The sequence below is a fragment of the Zingiber officinale genome, chromosome 2B, assembly GCF_018446385.1.
Source record: "Zingiber officinale cultivar Zhangliang chromosome 2B, Zo_v1.1, whole genome shotgun sequence".
NCBI lineage: Eukaryota > Viridiplantae > Streptophyta > Magnoliopsida > Zingiberales > Zingiberaceae > Zingiber > Zingiber officinale.
Window position 1 is genome coordinate 129,568,700 of NC_055989.1, and position 14,479 is coordinate 129,583,178.

Genomic DNA, 14,479 nt, shown 5'->3' on the forward strand with positions numbered 1-14,479 from the left:
TTAAACATCGCTACTGGAAAAAAGGTTTCATCATAGTCAATACCATGAATTTGCTTGAAACCTTTAGCTACCAAGTGATCCTTATAAATAAGTCCATCCATGTCAGTCTTTCTCTTAAAGACCCACTTACACCCAATGGGTTTAACCCCTTCAGGTAGATCAACCAAAGTCCATACTTGGTTAGTGTACATGGATTCCATCTCGGATCTCATGGCCTCTAGCCATTTCTCGGAATCTGGTCTCATCACAGCTTCCTGATAGGAGGTAGGCTTATCCTCAATGAGCACAACATCATCATGGTCAGATAAGAGAAATGAGTATCTCTCAAGCTGACGACGTACCCTATCAGATCTGTGAAGAGGTAGGTCTACTTGAACTGGTTGTGGTTCCTCAACTCCTTATGGAACAACATCATCCATAACACTTTGTGGTTCCAGTTCAACTTCCATCGAGGCTTCTGTGCTATGGTCGACATCTTGAACTTCTTCAAGATCGAACGTACTTCCACTAGTCTTTCTAGAAACAAAATCTCTTTCTAGAAATACCCCAGTCTTAACCACAACTATCTTGTGTTGACTGGGAATGTAGAAGTAATATCCCTTCATTTCCTTGGGATATCCAATAAAATAGCACTTATCAGATTTGTGTCCCAATTTGTCCGAGACTTGACGTCTAACGTAAGCATCACAACCCCAAATCCTCATAAAAGACACTTAGGTATCTCTCCCAGTCTATATCCTATATGGTGTCTTTATTACAGCCTTGGATGGAACTCGGTTGAGAATGAAGGCTGCTGTGTCTAGAGCATAGCCCTAAAGATACATGGGAAGATCTGTGTCACTCATCATAGATTGTACCATATCTAATAAAGTACGATTCCTCCTCTCGGATACACCATTCCACTGTGGTGTTCCAGGAGAAGTGAGTTGGGATAGGATCCCACACTCAGCTAGATAGTCACGAAACTCATGGCTAAGATATTCACCACCTCGATCTGATCGAAGTATCTTAATACTTTTGCCAAGCTGGTTTTATACTTCATTCTTGAATTCTTTGAACTTTTCAAAGGATTCTGACTTATGTGTCATCAAATACACATAGTCATATCTACTGAAGTTATCAGTAAATATAATGAAGTACCTATAACCACCTCTAGCAGTGACATTAAAAGGGCCACATACATCACTATGTATAAGACCTAACAAGTCAGTCGCTCTCTCACTGTGTCCACTAAAGGGAGTCTTGGTCATCTTGCCTAGAAGGCATGACTCGCATGTCTCATATGATTCAAAATCAAATGAGTCCAGCAAACCATCTTTATGGAGTTGGGATAAGCGTTTGTCATTTATATGACCTAAGCGACAGTGCCAGAAATAGGTTTGGTTCATGTCATTTGACTTGAACCTCTTGGTACTTATGTTGTAGATAGGGTTCTCAAGGTATAGAATATAGAGTTCGTTCATCAGAGGTGCACTACAATAGAACATATCATTTAAATAAACTGAACAACATTTATTCTTTATTATAAATGAAAAGACTTTCTTGTCTAAACAAGAAACTGATATAATGTTCTTAGTCAAAGTAGGCACACAACAACAATCATCCAATTCTAGTACAAGCCCAGAGGGCAGAGATAGAGAATAAGTTCCTACAGCAACAGCAGCTACCCGTGCTCCATTGCCTACGCGTAGGTCCACCTCGCCCTTCGTCAATGCCCTGCTATTTCTCAGTGCCTGCATATTAGTACAAATGTGAGAAGCACATCCGGTATCTAATACCCATGATGAAGAAATAGATAGATTGACTTCTATAACATATATACCTGAAGTGGAAGTCTCACTTCTCTTTTTCTTAAGATCTTCCAGGTAGATATTGCAGTTCCTCTTCCCGTGCCCGGTCTGACTGCAGTGGAAGCAGGTAGCATCCTTGGCGACCCCTCCTTTGGGTTTCAGTACCTTGCCTTTGCCCTTGGCTTGGGACTTTTCCTTACCTTTGGGCTTGCCCTTGCCCTTATGTTTCTGAACCATCAGAATAGAGTTTGGCTTAACCTTCTTAAGGTTGAGCTCAGCAGTTCTTAACATGCTAAGCAGCTCGGGCAGTGGCTTGTCAATTTCGTTCATATTATAATTTAGAACGAATTGACTATAGCTATCCGGCAAAGATTGCAAGATCAGGTCAGTGGCCAACTCTTGGCCAAGCGGGAATCCCAACCTCTGTAGGTTTTCTATATACCCAATCATTTTGAGTACATATGGGCCTACGGGAGTCCCATCTTGTTAGGATGTATACTAAAAGCCTAGCTTTTGGTATAAATATTTATCTAGAAATAAGAATCACATTGGTCAAATATCTACATTTATGATAAATGTAGTTGTTCAATTAATTTATATTGTAGATAATATGGTGTGTGGTGTCACACACAGAGGATCATGTTATCAGCACCTTATAAATTATAAACAATAGCTCACGACCAAGATGGAAAGGAACAAACCATTGGAAGGTCGTAGTGTAATTAGGTATTAGTTTATCTCAACTATATAATTACACTAGTACACTTAGAGTGTATTGAATATGACCATTAGAGGTCGTTTCTTTTTATACTGACTTTATAAAGGAACAAAGACTTTAGTTATTATGGAAGTGTGTGCTCTTAATCCTAATATAATAACAAGCACATATATTTGATATTTATTTCTTTAATTTATCAATGGGTGAGATTTAGTTCGATAAATTAATAAGCCCGATAAGTTGAGAAATGATATTACATACTTATAGTATGTGTTGTTGATTATAGAAGGAAACTATATCCTAGTAATCTAGGTTGAGAATGACCCCAAGAGGAACTCATAAAGATTGTCATGTTAAACCCTGCAGGTGGACATTTGAATTGAGTGTCAGTAACTCATTTAATTAGTGGTCATTTGACATCTTAAACACAGGGAGACTAACACACTCATAATAAGAAGGAGCCCAAAATGTAATTTGGGATTGGTGCGGTAGTTCAATAATAGTTCTTTAGTGGAATGAATTATTATTGATGAAATTAAGTTATGTGTTCGGGGCGAACATGGGAAGCTTAATTTCATCGGGAGACCAAACTAATTCCTCCTCTCGGTCCCTATCGTAGCCTCTTGTATATATAGATTTATACCCACCACATACCCACTTCTTACCCAACCTATAGGGATCGGCCAAGCCAAGCTTGAAGCTCAAGCTTAGGGTCGGCCAAGCCTAAAGGTTGAGCCTTAAGGTGGTCGGCCAATAACTTGGAGCCCAAGCTTAGGTGGCCGGCCACATCATATTAAAAAAGGAATTTTTATTAAAATTATTTTTTATGTGGATATCATGGTTTTAAAAGAGAGTTTGAAATTTAAATATTTCCTTTTATAGCTTTCTACAAAAGATTAAGAAAAGTTTTGAAATCTTTCATTATTTGTAGATTAAAAGGTAGATTTTAATTTTAAGAAAACTTTCCTTTTTTAACCATGTTCATGATTTAAAAGAGAGTTTAAAAATTAAATATTTCTTTTATAAAGTTTCTACAAAAGATTAAGAAAAGATTTGATATCTTTCCTTATTTGTAGATTAAAAGAGATTTTAATTTTTTAGAGATAACTTTCTTTTTATCCATATGTTTAAAAGAAATATTTTAATTTATAAATTTTCCTTTTTACAAACCACCATGAAGGGAAAATTATTGGAGAAATTTTTTATAAATTTTCGAAGACAAATTAGGAAGTTTTAATTAATTAAAACTCTCCTTGTTTATAGCATTGTGGTGGCCGGCCATGTAAATTGAGAAGAGAAAATTATTTTTAATTAAATAAAATTTTCTTTTCATGGCAAAAGAATTAAGGAAGTTTTTTATTTAAATTTCCTTATTTGCCAAGACCAAGGATTATAAAAGAGGGGGTAGAGGTGCCTTCATGGCTAACGACTATATTCTTTTCCTCCCCTCTCTTCCTTGGTGTGGCCGGCCATCATCCCCTTCACTTTTCTCTTCTCTCCATCATGTGGCCGAACCTCATCTCATCCTTGGAGTCCTTGTGGTGGCCAGATCTTGCTTGGAGAAGAAGGAGAGAAAAGGAGGCGATATTTCTAGCATCCCTTGGAGCTTGGTGGTGGCCGAATATCTTCATCCTTGGAGGAGCTTTTGGTGGACGAATATCTTCATCCTTGGAGGAGCTTTTGGTGGCCGAAACTAGGAAGGAAGAAGAAGGCCTTGGGTGGTTCTCATCTTGGTAGATCGTTGCCCACACAACGTCCGAGGTTAGAAGAGGAATACGGTAGAAGATCAAGAGGTTATTTGCTTACAAAGAAAGGTATATCTAGTATTTGTTTTACGCATCATACTAGTTTTCTTTGTATAGTTATTTTTGGAAATACCAAACACAAGAGACATATGATTCTAGAGTTTTCAGATTTGTTTCGAAGTTGTGTTTCTTTTCTTTTATTTTTTAAATTTGTAATTCGATTGTTCTTTTTATTTAACCTAGAGTTATTTAAGGAAATTAAATATTAGCTTTCCTTAAAAGGCTTTGTCTAGGCGGTGGTGGTTGCTCCCATATCTAAGAAGGTCATGTGCCTCGCCATGCAGTCCTGGAAGCTAATTTTAGAAATTAATATTTAATGAAATTAATAACATAGGTGGATTTGAATCAATAGTGTTAAGTTCCACTTGCGATTCAAATCTAAACTATTAAGAACAGATAAGTTAAATTTGGAATCAATGATGTTAAGTTTCGTCTGCGATTCCTAATTTAACTTCTAAAGAACACAATAGGTTATTTAAGGAAATGTTTGACACTTGTACAAAAAATTTTGTACAGTGGAACCGGTACGTTTTCCTAGGACTAACCAACACATCTTGCATCTTGCACTGAAACAGTGCCTTAGAGATCTCGAATCTCTCGTGCCTCGCTTGTCCTTGATATAGTTGACGAAGATGCTCAACCATATCATAAGCGCCCATCAACTCATGTTGCTTTTGAAGCTCAAAGTTCATGGTCGCGAGCATGAGACAGGACACATCTAATGCGTCATCTTGATGCTTCTTGTAAGCATCACGATCAGCTCGTGTAGCAGTGGCAGGAGGTGCTTCGGGAATGGGCTGCTCCAGGACGTACAATTTTCTTTCTTGAGTGAGAACTATTCTCAGATTTCTGTACCAGTCCAGGAAATTAGCTCCGTTGAGCTTGTCCTTCTCAAGGATGGAACACAGGGAGAAAGAGTTCGTATTTGACGTCATGATAATCTACAACAGAAAAATGCAAGAAAATAAATATCATATTCCAATTAATCATCTAATTAGCCCTTTAATTAACTGATGCTCCCACTGAATTCTATAATTCATGTGGGACAAGATCCACATCATACTATGCCCTGAGTTAGCTTTGGCTAAAATGCCCAAGACTTAGTATGATCGGTAGGTAACTAATTACCAATTACATCTCTATGCAACTCTTGTTTATAGGATCAAGATCCACATTTATATTAAAACTCGAGTTAGCTTTGGCTAATACACCCAAGAGTTAATATAAACGTGATTTTGACCTATCTACCAACCATTGGGAAATGCCTATAGTTAAACTCGATCCAATTGAGTTAACTAGTTACTCAATCTAATTGAGTTGTACTCACCCATGCGTTGATAGACGGGACCAAGATTGTCCCTCCGCACCCTACCAAGATAGTATGCGTTGCTCTGCTTTGGCAGATTCAACAACAATATGCGATCGAGGTAGTGATGGGTATCACGGCATGGTAGACATTTCGAGTTGACGCAATTGAGATCTAATCTAATTGACGAGGTGTATCATATACGTGATTTAGATCTAATCTAATCGTTAGGGCGCATCATGTATGCGATTTAGATCTAATCCAATCGTTAAGACGCTAATTAATTACTATTCTAGCATGCATCACACATACACACACAAGCAATTAATTAAATATTTTGTGATTAGTCATGGCCCTACTACGATCTTCTTAAGCCAATGAGAAGATCGGATGGTCAACCTAAGGTCAACAGCTTCTCAAGCTCCTTCCTTTGACCACCTTGTGTTGCTCGCGCCCTCCTCGTAACTCCGTTTCGAGTGGACCTTCCATCGCTCCATTTTATACATTACAAAAGTGAAACTCGAGTTACATTCGAGTCTAAAATATTTACAACAGGAATAAATAAATAGAAAGGCACGACGCGCAGGTCGCATATCAAATATACAACACGCACAATCACATGACGACATACAAGCCGTATTATGAATTACAATACACAATATCCAATCAAATTGGGTCTTTTGGGCCATGTCAATCACAAAATAATACATAATTCTAAATTATATAATTTCTATAAATTTTTGTAATTTTTCTTACAATTTTTACAATTTTTTATGAGTAAAAATTCCCGGCGGTCCCGTTTAGCGATTTTCGGGCGCAATCGCGGAACGAAGCCCCTTGCGGGGTCAGGGGCAGCACCCCTACCCGCAATATAACAATCGTGAGTGTTTCTAAGCAATCCTAAAACGCCTTAGTCCACTGTCCCAAAACGATTTGGGGGCAAAACCTTGCCGTTTCGGAAATATTTTCTCGGTAGTTGAAGCCTACAAGTGTCTAAACACTTGTGCTTCGCTTCTACAAGAAAATTACCCATAAAATCTATAAAAATCATAAAAACACATAAACTTACAGATCTGTAGAATTTCATAAAATTCAAAATAAAACTCGTACGCGCTTCGCACGTGGCTCTGATACCACTGTTGGGTTTTTCGGGCAAAATCGCTTTTTGCGTTGCGGAAACCCCGAAACCCCGCCACCGGATCCGTGCGAAGAAATAAAATTTCATAAAAACTTTCACGTACGAGTTTTCTAAGCCTATATCTACTTTAGACCTACAAGATAAGAATTTACCCTTGATGCGAAGCCCTTCGCTTAATCCCGCTCGTCCAAGGTTCGCCGAATCTCGAGAGTATCAAAGTAGATACTCCTCTATGTGTATCCACACAAGCAAGAGATGGAGAAACCAAACAAAAGGGTGTGCTAGCACCTTTGAATGGTTCGGCCAAGGTGGAGGAGAGGGAGAGAAGTTGAGAGCTTGAGGAAGAAGAAGGAGGTTTCAACACAAAATGAAACTTACACACTAATTGATGTGGCTGACCACATTAAGAGGGATTATAACCTCCATGGAATACCAAGAGTCACAACTCTTGGTAACTCCCATGAGGTGGCATCCCACTTAAGCAACCATGATGATGTGGAGAATCATCATTGGCCCACTCTTTGCCAACTCACCAATGAGGTGGCAAATGGTCAAGTCAAACTTGACCCTTCATCTTCCTCTCAAGTCAAGTCAAACTTGACCACTTCTCTCCCTTGGTTGATCTAATCTAACGATTGGTTCAAGTCAATTTTAATTTAATGAATCTCTATTCATTGAATTAAATTGATTTAATGAGTCTAAGTCCAAATTAGACTCATCTAACACATGAACCAAATTGAGACCAACTCAATTAGCCTAATTTGGATTACTCTTAATCCAATTTGGTTCATCACATGAACCTAATCCTTTAGGTTCATCAAATGAACCTAATCTCCATCTAATTGCCCTTTGTGTGTGACCCTATAGGTTCTTGTAACGTTGGCAATGCTCCTAAACCCATTTAGAAGCATAAGTAATGAGCGGTATCTAGCAATATATCATTACTACCCAAGTTACAAGAATGTTGAGATCCAACATCACCTTGTGACTACTAATTGTGACTCTTCATAATATATGACATTGTCCTTCTATCCTAGACATCTAGATTGATCAAAGTGAGGCATAGACCGTGTCATCCTCTAATCAATCTAAATCTTGAATCCCAAGTAGACTCACTCAATCAAATGAGCTCAACATCTCATATTGACTCATTTGGGCATGACCATGCACTTAGTGGTCTCACTCTATCAAGAATATCGATGTCACTCCCGTCATATAGGAGGGATAGATCCCATCTACATCACTCACATCCCTCCGCATAATTTGTTACATACCTAGTAATCGCCTTTATAGTCCACCCAGTTGTTAGAGTGTATACTAAAAGCCTAGCTTTTGGTATAAACATTAATCTAGAAATAAGAATCGCATTGGTCAAATGTCTACATTTATGATAAATGTAGTTGCTCAATTAATTTATATTGTAGATAACATGGTGTGTGGTGTCACATACAGAAGATCATGTTATCGGTTCCTTATAAATTATAAACAGTAGCTCACGACCAAGATGGAAAGGAACAAACCATTGGAAGGTCGTAGTGTAATTAGGTATTAGTTTATCTTAACTATATGATTACACTAGTACACTTAGAGTGTATTGAGTAGGACCATTTGAGGTCGTTCCTTTTATACTGACTTTATAAAAGAATAAAGACCTCAGTTATTATGGAAGTGTGTGCTCTTAATCCTAATATAATAACAAGCACATATATTTGATATTTATTTCTTTAATTTATCAATGGGTGAGATTTAGTTCGATAAATCAATAAACCCGATAAGTTGGGAAATGGTATCACTTATAGTGTGTGTTGTTGATTATAGAAGGAATGTCCTAGAGATACTGGGTTGATAATGTCCTCAAGAGGAGCTCATAAGGATTGTCATGTTAAACCCTGCAGGTGGACTTAGTCCGACATGATAATAAGGTTGAGTGGTACTACTCTTGGACTTAGATATTAATTAAATGAGTTGTCAGTAACTCACTTAATTAGTGGACATTCGATATCTTAAACACAGGGAGACTAACACGCTCATAATAAGAAGGAGCCCAAAATATAATTTGGGATTTGTGCGGTAGTTCAATAATAGTTCTTTAGTGGAATGAATTATTATTGATGAAATTAAGTTGTGTGTTCGTGGCGAACACGGGATGCTTAATTTCATCGGGAGACCAAAACCAATTCCTCCTCTCGGTCCCTATCGTAGCCTCTAGTATATAGAGATTTATACCCACCGCATACCCACCTTCTTACCCATCCAATGGGGCCGGCCAAGCTAGCTTGGAACCCAAGCTAGGGCCGCCAAGATCAAGTGGATGAGTCATGTTGGTGGCCAAAGCTTGGGTCCCAAGCTTAGGTGGCCGACCACTAGAATATTAAAAGGATTTTATTAAAATTATTTCTTATGTGGATATCATGATTTTAAAGAGAGTTTAAAAATTAAAATTTCCTTTTATAGTTTTCTACAAAGATTAAGAGAAGAGATTAATCTCTTTCCTTATTTGTAGTTTAAAAGGATGGTTTTAATTTTGGTAAAACTTTCCTTATTTGTAAATCATCTACATGTTTAAAAGCGAGTTTAAAATTTGAAATCTTTCCTTATTTGTTGATTAAAGGAGGATTTTAAATTTTAAGAAAACTTTCCTTTTAACCATGTTCATGATTTAAAAGAAAGTTTAAAAATTAAATATTTCTTTTATATAGTTTCTACAAAAGATTGAGAAAAGATTTGATATCTTTCCTTATTTGTAGATTAAAAGAGATTTTAATTTTTAGAGATAACTTTCTTTTTATCCACATGTTTAAAAGAAAGATTTTAATTTATTAAATTTCCTTTTTATAAACCAATCATGAAGGGATTAAATTATTGGAGAAATTTTGTAAATTTCTGGAGACAAATTAGGAAGTTTTAATTAATTAAAACTCTCCTTGTTTGTAGCTTTAGTGGTGACCATGTAAATTGAGAAAAGGAAAATTGTTTTTAATTAAATAAATTTTTTCTTTTCATGGCAAAAGAATTAAGGAAGTTTTTAATTAAATTTCCTTATTTGCCAAGACCAAGGATTATAAAAGAGGGGGTAGAGAAGGCTTCATGGAAAACAACCTCTATTATTTCTCTCCCTCTTTTCCTTGGTGTTGTGGCCGGCCAACCTCTCTTCCTCTCTTCCTCTTGGTGGTGGCCGAACCTTCTCTATTTGCTTGGAGCTCTTGTGGTGGCCGGATACTACTTGGAGAAGAAGAAGAAGAAGGAGACAAAGCTTGTATCCCTTGGAGCTTGGTTGGTGGAAAAAGATCTTCATCTTTTGGAAGCTTTGTGCTTGGCCGAAACTTGAAGAAAGGAGAAGAAGGTGCTTTGGTGGATTCTCATCTCGGAAGATCGTTGCCCACACAACGTCCGAGGTTAGAAGAGGAATACGGTAGAAGATCAAGAGGTCTTTCTAAAAGGTATAACTAGTATTTTTTCTTTCCGCATCATACTAGTTTTTGGAAATAATACCAAATACAAGAGGCTTACGATTCTAGTATTTCGAATATGTTTTTCGAAGTTGTGTTCTTTTGTTTTATTTTTCCTTGTGATTTGATTGTTCTTTTCGGTTAACCTAAAGTTATTTTAGGAAATTAAATATTAGATTTCTATAAAAGGTTTTGTCTAGTCGGTGGTGGTTGCTCCCATATCCAAGAAGGTCATGTGCCTCGCCACGTCAGTACTGGGAACCAATTATGGAAATTAATATTTAATGGAATTAATAACTTAAGGTGATTTGGGTCGAACGTGTTAAGTTCCGCAGGAGATCCAAGTCAAAACCTAAAAGAACAAATAGATTAAGTTTTGGATCAAACGTGTTAAGTTCCGCAGGCGATCCAAAATTTAATTTAAAAGAACACATGGTAGCTAGGAAAAGGTTCAGACCTTTGTACAAAATTTTTATACAGTGGAACCTCTAGGCTTTCTGAGTAGCAACCAACAATTGGTATCAGAGCTAGGGTTTGCCTCTGTGTATTTGGTATTAGTTTAATTATGCACATGTCATACATAATTTAGGCAGGTTAATAGTAGGATGTGCTAACTTTGTGGATGCAGGATCCAACTATTATGGCTTTTAGTTATTATGTGTGATTGGACCCTTGGACATGTCAAGGGCATTTATCTGTGTGTGCATGATTGTATTAAAATACAGCAGGAGCTGTATTTAGTTTTATTAGGATTTTATTTTTTATCTAGATACATGTACATTCCTTTTATGGAATATAGGATCAAAATGTAAAATTCTATTTATGTCGTGGATCGAATCTTGCAAAGCGTGGAACCTTCTAAGGACCAGAGGCGCAGCGGAACTAGGAGCAAGATGGATGCGACAGCTAGACCCGGTGGCGGTGGCCAAATATGGCAGCAGCTTGGGATGACAACACACGGAGGACAACTAGAGATAAAAGCCATAATAGTTGAAAATTAGATTTTCTATTTATTGCTTTTATATATTGTGCTGTGTGTGCATGTTAGTATACATGACTAGTAGGCTAGCATAGTTAAAATTCCTCGTTTATAAATAACTAAGTGGGAGAGGGATTTTTAAATAAATCCCATGGTCTCCATTACTGGTTTGTAAGTGATGCAAACAAGCTTGCGCGTTGGCTCTGAGTGCCTTCCTCCATAACGGATGAGCTTGTTTGTGGATCACTAGAACAAACTTCCATTTTTGGATGACTATAGGAAGTTAATTAAGAGCGTGTGATCTTCCCCAACGGAAGGGGCATAATCTTATTAATGGACTTAGTGTCAAGTAATGGTATACACTTAGACACATCTAATAGTATCCTCCCCATCGGAGTCACTGCTATTATTTGTGTGACCAAATGAAACCAACTATTAATTTGTCATAAAACTAGGTTGACAAGATAATAAAATTAAAGGGTTAAAACCCCTCTTACAAATGATTGATTTTGTATACGTCCACACTAACGTGGCATACAAAATTAACGGTGTTTGAGATAATTTTATTTGTCATAAAGATACGTTGACAAGATAGTTAATGGGTAAAACCCTCCTTTTACAAATGTTGAATTTGTATACGTCCACACTAACGTGGCATTCAAAATTCACGGTGTTTGAGGTGTTGGTAAATTTAAATAATATTGTTTGAGGAATCAATGTTATTTTAAATTTAAAGAGTTTTGACCAAATATTTGATCAAAGACAGATCAACTATTAATTTTATTCGTCATAAAGTAAAGTTGACGAGATAATAAAATTAATGAATAAAATCTCCTCTTCGATTTTGTATGCACAAAATTCATGGAGATTTTAAGGAGTTGATCTTGACCAAATGTTTTTGTTATTCTTAGGATGTTTGTCAATCCCTAGTAGTCATACTATAGAAAAAGACTTAGTAGTCCCAATTGTAATGATTGGAAATAGGACTTGGACATTAAGGTAGACTGTCTTCTTAGAACTAAGAACAATTTAGGTGTATTTAATTCATTAGTTGAAACATGTCTAGTGGTGTTATCTACCAGAACCTGGACTGTAGATACAAGATGGCATTAATCATGTCTGCAATTCATTGCAGGGTTCCAGGAAACCCGACAACTAAATGAAAGGTAAATCACCGTCCACATGGGCACTACTGTAAAAGTGGTATTGCAGGGGGAGATGTTTATCCTTTGATAAGAATAAAATATGGATTTTAAGTAATTGTCTTTACGTACCAAGTTTAGAAAGAACCTGATTTCAGTTTCTAAACTATTATAGATATTATGTCTATTTTGATAACAAAGTTGTTATCAAGAAAAATAGGAAAGTTATATATTTTGGTATGATGGTTGACAATTTATAATCCAATAACTCTCACGATGCAACAAATGGAAATTAGTAACACATCTTCTAATTTTAAGAGAAAGCAACCTTCGGAAATGAACCAATTATATCTTTGGCATCTAAAGATAGGTTATACTTGAGTAGGATTCATTGGTAGCTGATGAACTTTTGGGTTCATTGATAGTGGAAATCTTTCCAACCTGCGAGTCTTACTTGGAAGGAAAATAACCAAGAAGCTTTTAGTCCAAGGGGTATGGAGTCAAAGATATGTTGAAATCGGTTCATTCTGATTTGTGTGATCCTATGACTATCCAGACAAGAGGTAGTATTGAATATTTTGTCTAATTTATAGACAACTATTCAAGATACAAATAAATTTACTTAATGTACCGCAAGACTAAGTACTTTGATTAGTTCAAAGAGTACAAGGTTGATGCGGAGGAATAAAGTACAAAGTCACTATGGAAGATCGTAGTGGCAAGTACCTCTTGAGAGATTTTAGGAGTCACTTATCAGAAGTTGGATTTCAATCCTAACTAACTGCATCTGGTACACCCCAACAGAATAGTGTAGTAGAAAGAAGGAAAAGAACTCTTATGGAATAATTAGATAGATGATGAGTTATTAAGAAAATTACCAAATTTGTTTTAAGGATAAACTCTGAAAATGAAAGTGAACATAGTGCCTTCCAAGTCATAACTCTCTACTCATATAGAATTGCTGAATAGGCGTAAGCCTATTTTGAAGCATATTCGGATTCAGGTAATCCAGCATATATGTTAAAGAGAGATAATGATAAGTTGGATAGGAGTTCACTTGTTTGTAAGTTATCCTAGATAAACAAAAGTAAGTTTATAGTCTTAAAAATCAGAAGGTCATTGATAACATTAATGACTGATTTTTAGAAAAGGACTATATAATGAACCACGTGCTCATAAAGTAAATTTGTTCTTAAGAAAATAATAAAAGACATGTCTAATCTAGTACCAACTGTACAAGATGAGATACCACAAGAAAACTGCAACACGTATCACAAATGATACACAATTGCAGAAAATGCCTTGTCGTAGTGGGAGGGTTGTTAAGCAACCTTAAAAGATTCATGTTTTGGGAGAGTTTTTGAACTCGATCCCTGAAGGACATGAACCTGATCTCCGGACATATGACGAAGCACTCCAAGATAAATATGAAGCATCTTGGCAAAGAGTAATGAATAATAGAATTAGAATATATGTATTCTAATAAAATCTGGAAGCTTGTAGAACCACCAAGTGGTGTAAAAGCCTTTGGGTGTAAAAGGTCTATAATAGAAAAAGAGGGATAGACAGGAAGGTAGAAACCTTCAAAGCAAGGCTTGATGAAAAAGGAAACCTTTTTCACTGGTAGCCATGCTTAAGTCTATCCGGATTCTTTTATCTATTTGGCAAGTGGATGTCAAGACAGCATTCCTTAATGGAAGTCTTGAAGAAAGCATCCATATAAAGCAACCAGAAGGGTTCATTGCAAAGTGCTAAGAGCATCTTGTGTGCAAGCTCAATCAGTCTATGGACTGATACAAAGCTTCAAGGTCTTGGAACATCCAGTTTATCAAAGTAATCCACACCTATGGATTTATTGAGTAAACGGATAAAGTTTTGTGTATACAAAAGATGTGATGGAAACGTGGTGGTATTTCTTGTACTATACGTAGATAACATTTTTGGTAGTTGGAAACAATATCAAAATGTTGTCAGAAGTAGGGGTATGGTTGTCCAAATAATTCGATAAAGAACTTGGGAGAATGTATATATTTTTAAGATCAAAGTAATAAGGGATCACAAGGAAAAATATATTTATTCCAAGCTTGATACATCGGAAAAATCCTTGCTCGTTTTAAGCATGCAAAACTCCTCAAAAGGTTTCTTACCTTTT